The 7,416-nt window shown below is 42.0% G+C and overlaps 1 protein-coding gene across 1 annotated transcript in view; it reads right to left on the minus strand.

Annotated features, from left to right (window-relative positions):
* The window catches only part of LOC119420710 (C2 domain-containing protein 2), a 44,665-nt gene that overhangs the window by 757 nt on the left and 36,492 nt on the right, over window positions 1-7,416 (minus strand). The gene's annotated exons all lie outside the window — the stretch shown is intronic.

Raw genomic sequence — 7,416 nt, forward strand, 5'->3', positions numbered from 1 at the left:
CCCCCCCAATTGTACAAGTTCTCAGTTTAAACATTTGAAATGTTTAATAAGTTCCACTGTGAAAAAAAACATGGGTTTAGGAGATTTGCAAATCATTGCATTCTTTTTTTATTTACATTTTACACCATTTAACATTTTAAAAGTTGGATTTGATAAAAAAAAAAGACAAAAATTAAGCTATAAGTATCACAAAATTTGTGTTAGTTGGAAACAAAAGTTATAGATGTAACTACGGTTCTATGAATCCCGGATGACCGCCAGAGGCGGTGCTGAAAGCACTGAATGTTCCCTTCACGCATGCGCTGTTCGAGTAGTAATATCAATGGAGTCACAGGTGTGACACGGATGACCAGATACTATATAGCCTGACATCATCCGCAGCTCTACTTCTACAGAATCTTTTCGCGGGACGCAAGGATTCTGAGTGACAGAGAAGCTCTGGCGGTCATCCGGGATTCATAGAACCGTAGTTACATACGCAACTTTTGTTCTATTTCATCCCTCCTGACCGCCAGAGGGCGGTGCTGAAAGCACTGAATGACTAATACCAACTATGTCACAAGGAATCCTGAGCACACACCTCACTGAGGAGGCCCAGAAGTCCCTTGCAGAAGAATCTGGCCCAGGGGATGAGGGGTGGCCACGTTAACGCTGTAAACTCTGGTGAATGTGCTTGGGGAAGCCCATGATGCAGCAGCACATATTGCTTCCAGCGGAACTACTCTCAGGGCAGCCCAGGAAGCGGAAACGCTCCTGGTAAGAGTGTGCCTTCACGCCGACCAGCAGGGGGCTGTGCCCTGCAGCATAGGGTGGCAGATGACATCCACGATCCAGTGGGAGAGGCGCTGTTTGGAAAGAGGATAGCCTAAGCTAGGGCCTCCGTAACACACAAACAGCTGGTCTGAACGTCGTATAACGGCAGATCCCAACCTGGTGGTCGTGGAGCTGTCAGCGGGTGCAACCTACGGCACCACGCAGAAGAAGGGAGACTAGATTATGGCTCCCCACCGTACAGCCATCAATGCCTGTGTGATTAGATGATATTGCCGCTACATAAACTTTAAATGGTAAATGGACTGTACTTATATAGTGCCTTTCTATCTGATCAAGATACTCAAAGTACTTTACACTAGAATCTGTGCCCTTATTTACCCATTCATACAGCACTCTAATAGATCTCTACAAAGCTAATTGAACAAACATGAGCAGCCCAGTAACTGGGCTGCTGGTGGGAGAAATATCTGACGGTTGGCCTGGTGGCATCACCATCTCCCTCCCCCGCCGTGAGGGGTGGCAGCCAGAGTCCCTGGTCCAAACATGCTCAACTGGTTGGTGGACCGACTCACGAAAGCTCCTGTTGGGTCTCTGCTGAACCGCATGAGGGCAAAGACCACCTGGCCGATTATGACTCCGAGGCAGCAGCCGAATGCTGGGATCAGCAGACGGGCACCTTGGATGCTGAGGAGGTGGAGGGGGCATCGCCCTGCTAAGGCTCGAAAGCGGCTTCCTTGTCTGTCATGCTTGGACGGTCCGTTCCAGCACTTCCAAGGCAACCGAACCGAACAACTCCCCCGGCACCACCGGGACATTACGGAGGGTTCTACGACATGGCTCGGTCAATGTTGACTGCACCAACCAGACCTGTCGGCGAGCCTGGACCAAGAAGGACATCACGTGCCCAAGTTCCCTCGTCATGAGTGCAAAGGCCTGAAGCGCTGCATCGCTAAAGCTGATTGCTGCTGGAGGCGCCAAAGAGACTGCAGCGTCAGACCGGCGCTTCGAGCGCCTAGGTGGAGCCTCCTGCCCTGAAGGCGGGAGGTCACTGCCGAGCTCGGGGCGAAACTGGGCCAGTCGAACCACCCTCACAGCACGAGGCATAAAGCTGTAGTTCATGCAGGGGTTCTCCGACAGGGCCTCCACCAGATGGTCATGTCCAAGACAGGCAGGACATAGGTCGTGACCGTCATCTGCTTGGAGCATGGCCCCACAATCTGTGCAGCAGTGCCGTCCATGCTCCTTACTTTAGACAGTTTACTCAAGTGAAAAACTGCAACTCAGCAAAGGGGCTGGCACCGCCAGATACGGCCAGGATACAGGGCGAAAACAAGGACGAAAGGATAGGCCGAGAATTGGGAGAGGGGGCATGCATGCTAGCCTTCATCAATGAAAACAAGGCCAGAACGTAGAGAGGCTAGTACCCCTAGCTCTGTCCAACCTTCTATGAGGTTGGTGAAAATAACTGGGGAGAGGGTGCAATGAAAACAAGGCCAGAAACTCAGCTGGCTACTTAATTAAATTTCGGAGCACAGTCCAACCGACCACGCGGTTGGAGGCTTCCAACAAACGGGAGTGGAGCGAACACTACCGCTAGCCAATGGCGAAATATAAAAAATACTACTCACTGGTGTTGAATCACACACATAGTAGTCAGAAGCTGTAAGTTGGGAGGGGGGCGGAAACCACCGTAGACTCCAATGAACAGCAGAAATACCTTTGAACAGAGTTAAACCACCGCAGCCCCTAGGAGGGCGAACACGCTACTCCCGCCAACGGGCAGTCGGGCCTCCGACGACGGTGAAAAGTTCAAAAGTCCAAAGGGCTGAAGCCCTGAATTGAACCGCGCGCGAGAAGAAAAAAGGAGTAGAGCTGCGGATGGCGTCAGGTTATATAGCCATTGATTGGTAATCCGTGTCCCACCTGTGACTCCGTTGATATTACTACTCAAACAGCGCATGTGCCAAGGGAACATTCAGTGCTTTCAGCACCGCCCTCTGGCGGTCAGGAGGGATGAAATAGAACTGTTGCTTGTGGAAAGATTCATGATGTATGATTGACTGATTAGTTGGAAAAAACAATGAACTTGTTAAATACTCCCAAGATAACACAAACTGTACTGACAGAACAGACAGATAAACTACACGCATCCGACCTATTTTTATTTAGATATTCTTTCTGAGACGTTCATTATTTCACTTTAAGCAACACAAACATTAAAAAAACTGAAATAAAAAGAAGATACATTTGCAGGGTTCCTACACGTTTTACATTTTTAATATTCCAGACTTCTCCCCAGACTCAAGGTTTTAGATTTTCTCATTGATTTTTTTTTACATGAAAACATCTATAAACATACTGTAATTTACCGTTTGTGTAGCAGTGTTGTTTTATTATCCGTTTACTTATGTAAGATTTTTAGATGCAAGTTTTTTTTCTTTTAATAATAATTACTCCCTTGTTGACTTTGCAATGGGCCTTGTGAGCATCAAAAGGGACAAAATGTGCATTTTTTCTTCAATACTTTTGTTTCATTGCAAGTTTTGAGAAGAAAAATATGTGCAGTAAAAATCTGCCTCGACTAAAGGGAATTGTACAGAATCCTAATACCCCAAAAGGACAGACTGAATACTAAAAATGTTTTATATACTTTTTTTTTTTTTACAAGAGCCTTTGCTAAGGTGTAATTATTATGTTTTTTTAAAGAAAATGTTAAGCATTAAGTAAAAGTCTGGAAACACTCATGTTTTTCCAACACAGTTCAGTCAGGTCATCTGGATGGTTTCTTTTTTTGTTGAGACGTTTCGTCCTTCATTCAAAGGACTTCATCAGTCCGAGGAGCCACAGTCATACTTAGTCCCACAAGCAGCCCACTCCCATAGTGGACCAACCAGTTTGATGGTGATAAGATGGTTTCTGGGGCCCGCCCTCTCCCCCTTCAACTCCTCTGAGGCAGTCATGGCCAAAGTGGTTCAAAACATCAAAGTTCATGCTCAATAATCCACGTCAAAAATCCAACAAAGTTCAGTCAGGTCATCTGGACGGTTTCTATTTTTTGTTGAGATGTTTCGTCCTTCATTCAAAGGACTTCATCAGTCCGAGGAGCCGCAAACAAACCAGAGGAAACTAATGTTTATCCATACTATCCCCGGCCCCCAAACTTATACAGACCTGGAAAATCTTAAAGACCAATCCTCTACTTTTGAAGACGGGGTAGGAACCTTGCATTAATATGAAACAGGACAGAAAATGTTTACGTGTGTTTCAGTGGATTTGTGTCAGTGTGAGTGTCAGGTCTTTACTGTGTGCGAGAACATTTTTTTATTCTAATAAAGAAGAAGTTCTGACAGGACAGGTCATACTGTATGTGATTATGGTAAAATTATTTACAGTACTTGGTTATACTCGTCCGCTCCCCTACATGGTACCACTTTACAATAAGGCTCCTTTTATAGATGGCTAATAGTTCACAGATACATTATTAATTCCTCTATAAACACTTTATAAATCATTAATAACTGCTTAGTATGCATCAATTAAGGGTGACAAGAGACAAAACTGACCAGTTTCTTGACAAATAGTGAGCCAAATCTGTTCATATATATTTCATCTAGAGTTGTTATATTAAACATTTCAGACTAAGTTACTACCTTGTAAGCACAATAAGCATTTGTAAACCTAATTTTTTAGGCTATAATATTAGTTGTAGATACTTATAATGCAGTGATAAAGTACAATATTACTGTTAGGCCTGTCACGAATTTTGCTGGGCAATTAATTGTCTCAGAAATTATTGCGATAAATGATAATATTGTGTGAAATTTGACAATAATTAGTAATTATTGTCAAATTTAAGGAGAAATGTTTGTTAATTTGTTCTGCATGTACAGTAGTACCTTTTTCAACCACCGGATGGCAATATAAGACTGAACCGAAGGAGCGTGAGGGAGCGAGCAGCGTGTCTCTAAGAAAAATGGGAGAGAGGCCCCTTGTGACAGATTGTCTCTCTTTGGTTCTCAAAATGGTGGATGCTCGGTGTAGTTTGAGCTCTTTAGCATTTTTCATACAAAGCTTTTAATAAAAAGTCAGTAAACGAGTTCTCAGCTTCTTTTTGTAGAGTAACAACTTTTTACACTAAGGCACGGGTTTCAACCGTGAATTTTGGAGTTTCGACAAGACGGAGGTTTGTCCCCGAGGTCGGCCTGTTAGCTTAGCTCGTAGCTTAGCTGCTTTTTAACGATCCAAAAACACGATTTTTGACAGTTAAAATGGATTTTAAAGAGAAAGGGAGGGGTTAGTGAAGAGCACCGGAGTTGAGCCTTTTCTCATCCCGTGTCTTCAGCAGAAAGAGAGAGACACGAAGAAAGGATAAAGCCGATAAATGAAAATTAGGTCGATAATTTTCACCATGCGATTAATTGATTTATTGTTTATTGCGACAGGCCTAATTACCGTACATGCTAAAAAAATAGGTTTATAAATGCTTATTGTGCTTACAAGGTAGTAACTTAGTCTGAAATGTTTCATAAAACAACTCTAGATGAAATATATAGGTGAACAGATTTGACTCACTATTTGGCAACAAACTGGTCAGTTTTGTCTCCGTCACCCTTAATTAATGCATACTAAGCAGTTAATGATTTATAAAGTGTTTATAGAGGAATTGATAATTATCTATAAACTATTTATTGGCTATCTATAAGGAGAGCCTTATTGTAAAGTTGTACCCACCACACTTGTAAGTTCTAAAAAGCACTTTAATATACAGTAGATGAGATAAGCAGTGAGTGAATGTAAAAAGTCCACACCTCCTGTTTAAAAGTCAAAACTTTTCCCACCTTTTATTTCCCTTTTGTCCTGAATGATTCCACTCAAAAACCAACAAATCTGTTAAAAGAAAAATCTAAAAAAAAAAAAAATTTTAAAAGGTGCAAAAAGATGGTTACATAAACGTTTACACTAACACTTAGTTTTTTAATTCAATGACAGAATTTAGTTTTGGGCGTAAGCGGCACAGGGGAGCAGTGATTAAAGCTGCAGCCTCACAGCAAGAAGGTCGCAAGTTTAAAACTGGTTGTAGCCTTTGTGTGTGTTTACATGTTCTCCCCGTGAACACATGGCTTTACTCCAGGTACCCCTCCCACTGACAGAAAATATCCACGTTAGGTTAACTGGTAACAGGTGAGAGTGAATGGTGGTCTATACATGACTTCTTTACTTGATCGTGAGAAAAAAATTAAAATAAAGAGTCCAGTTGCTTCATTTTGAAACCCTTAGCGTTTTTCTCAACAACAAGTCTCAACAAACAAAAATAAATAATAATAATAAGGAAAAACAAGTCTTCCAAAAGCATGTGTGTTTTTGTCAGATGAAAACAGAAATTAACTTTCTGGACATATTTAGAAAAGGTACTTTTAGCATAAAAACAGGGTTAGGGTCATGACTACGACCCTAAACAGCCATCCAGATCAACAAATGGATGATTTTACCAGAAGAAAAATTAAAAAGGTAAGATGTAAACCAGAGTTTAGAGCTAAATCTGACAGAAATACAGTAAGTTTAAGGATGTGTGCACTTATAAAACCATATATCTTTTACATCCCCCCTATCTTTTTCTCCTAACAGATTTGTTCTTCATTAGAATTGTACAGAATTTGTGTTTCAATAAAAGTGGGTGACATTTAGAAATAATTTTCTGAGGGCTTACAACCCACAGCCCGTGCATTTGAAGCCTTTAAAATGCATGCTAGGAGTTCTACTGACATATGTGAACACAGGGGCTCACAGGTGACTGGTAAGGGGTTAACAGGGATGTGCAGACCTTTATATTCACTGTATGCAGAATAAAGAAGTAAGATTGATTTGGCATAAAGGAAAACTACTCTAGTGCTAGCAGAAACTACATTACCAGACAATACTACAAGTAGCCCATGAAAGAACTTACTCATCTGGAAAACCTGTGTGCCTATCACTGCTCTCTGAGACGGCAGCGATGAAAGTTGAAAAAGGTTCAAACAGTTTGAAAACAGAGAGAAAAACAAAACAGACAATGGAGTCAACCATGAATTGTTCTCAAGGCAAGAACAAGTAAGATCCAAGTAAGGCTCCAAACCAACATTGTGCTCCTGACCTTATGCAACCCAGCCAGCACTGTTTGGGCAAGAAGACGGTCTGCAGACGTCTGATTGTGCAAGTGAAAAGTCATGTGATCGAGTGATAGAAACCATGAACGCAATTTATGAAGAAAACGGTGCTGGATCAATTATCTGGGAATGTATGGGAATTTTACGTTTACTGTTTTGCTGTATTAATTTTAATAGGCATGTAGTGACAATGTTCTGTAACCAAACATTTATTGAATTATGTGCACTTCTCAGCACTGGTTCCTGAAGACGGTTGTGGTATGTCAAGCGTTAGTTAGTCAGGAGTTGTGAGGTCGGTTGGTTTTAATGTTGTTCTAGTTTGTTGTCACAAATTGGAATTCTTTTCATTAGAGACAAAATGTTGCTGCATTTCTTTGAGTTGATATTGCCCATTCCTATCTTCAAAGTTCATGTTTACTACTAGTACTACTACTACAGCTACTACTACCACCACTACTACCACTACTGCTACTACCACTACCACTACTACTGCTACTAC

Source organism: Nematolebias whitei, chromosome 14, assembly GCF_014905685.2.
Source record: "Nematolebias whitei isolate Nwh7 chromosome 14, NemWhi1, whole genome shotgun sequence".
Lineage (NCBI taxonomy): Eukaryota > Metazoa > Chordata > Actinopteri > Cyprinodontiformes > Rivulidae > Nematolebias > Nematolebias whitei.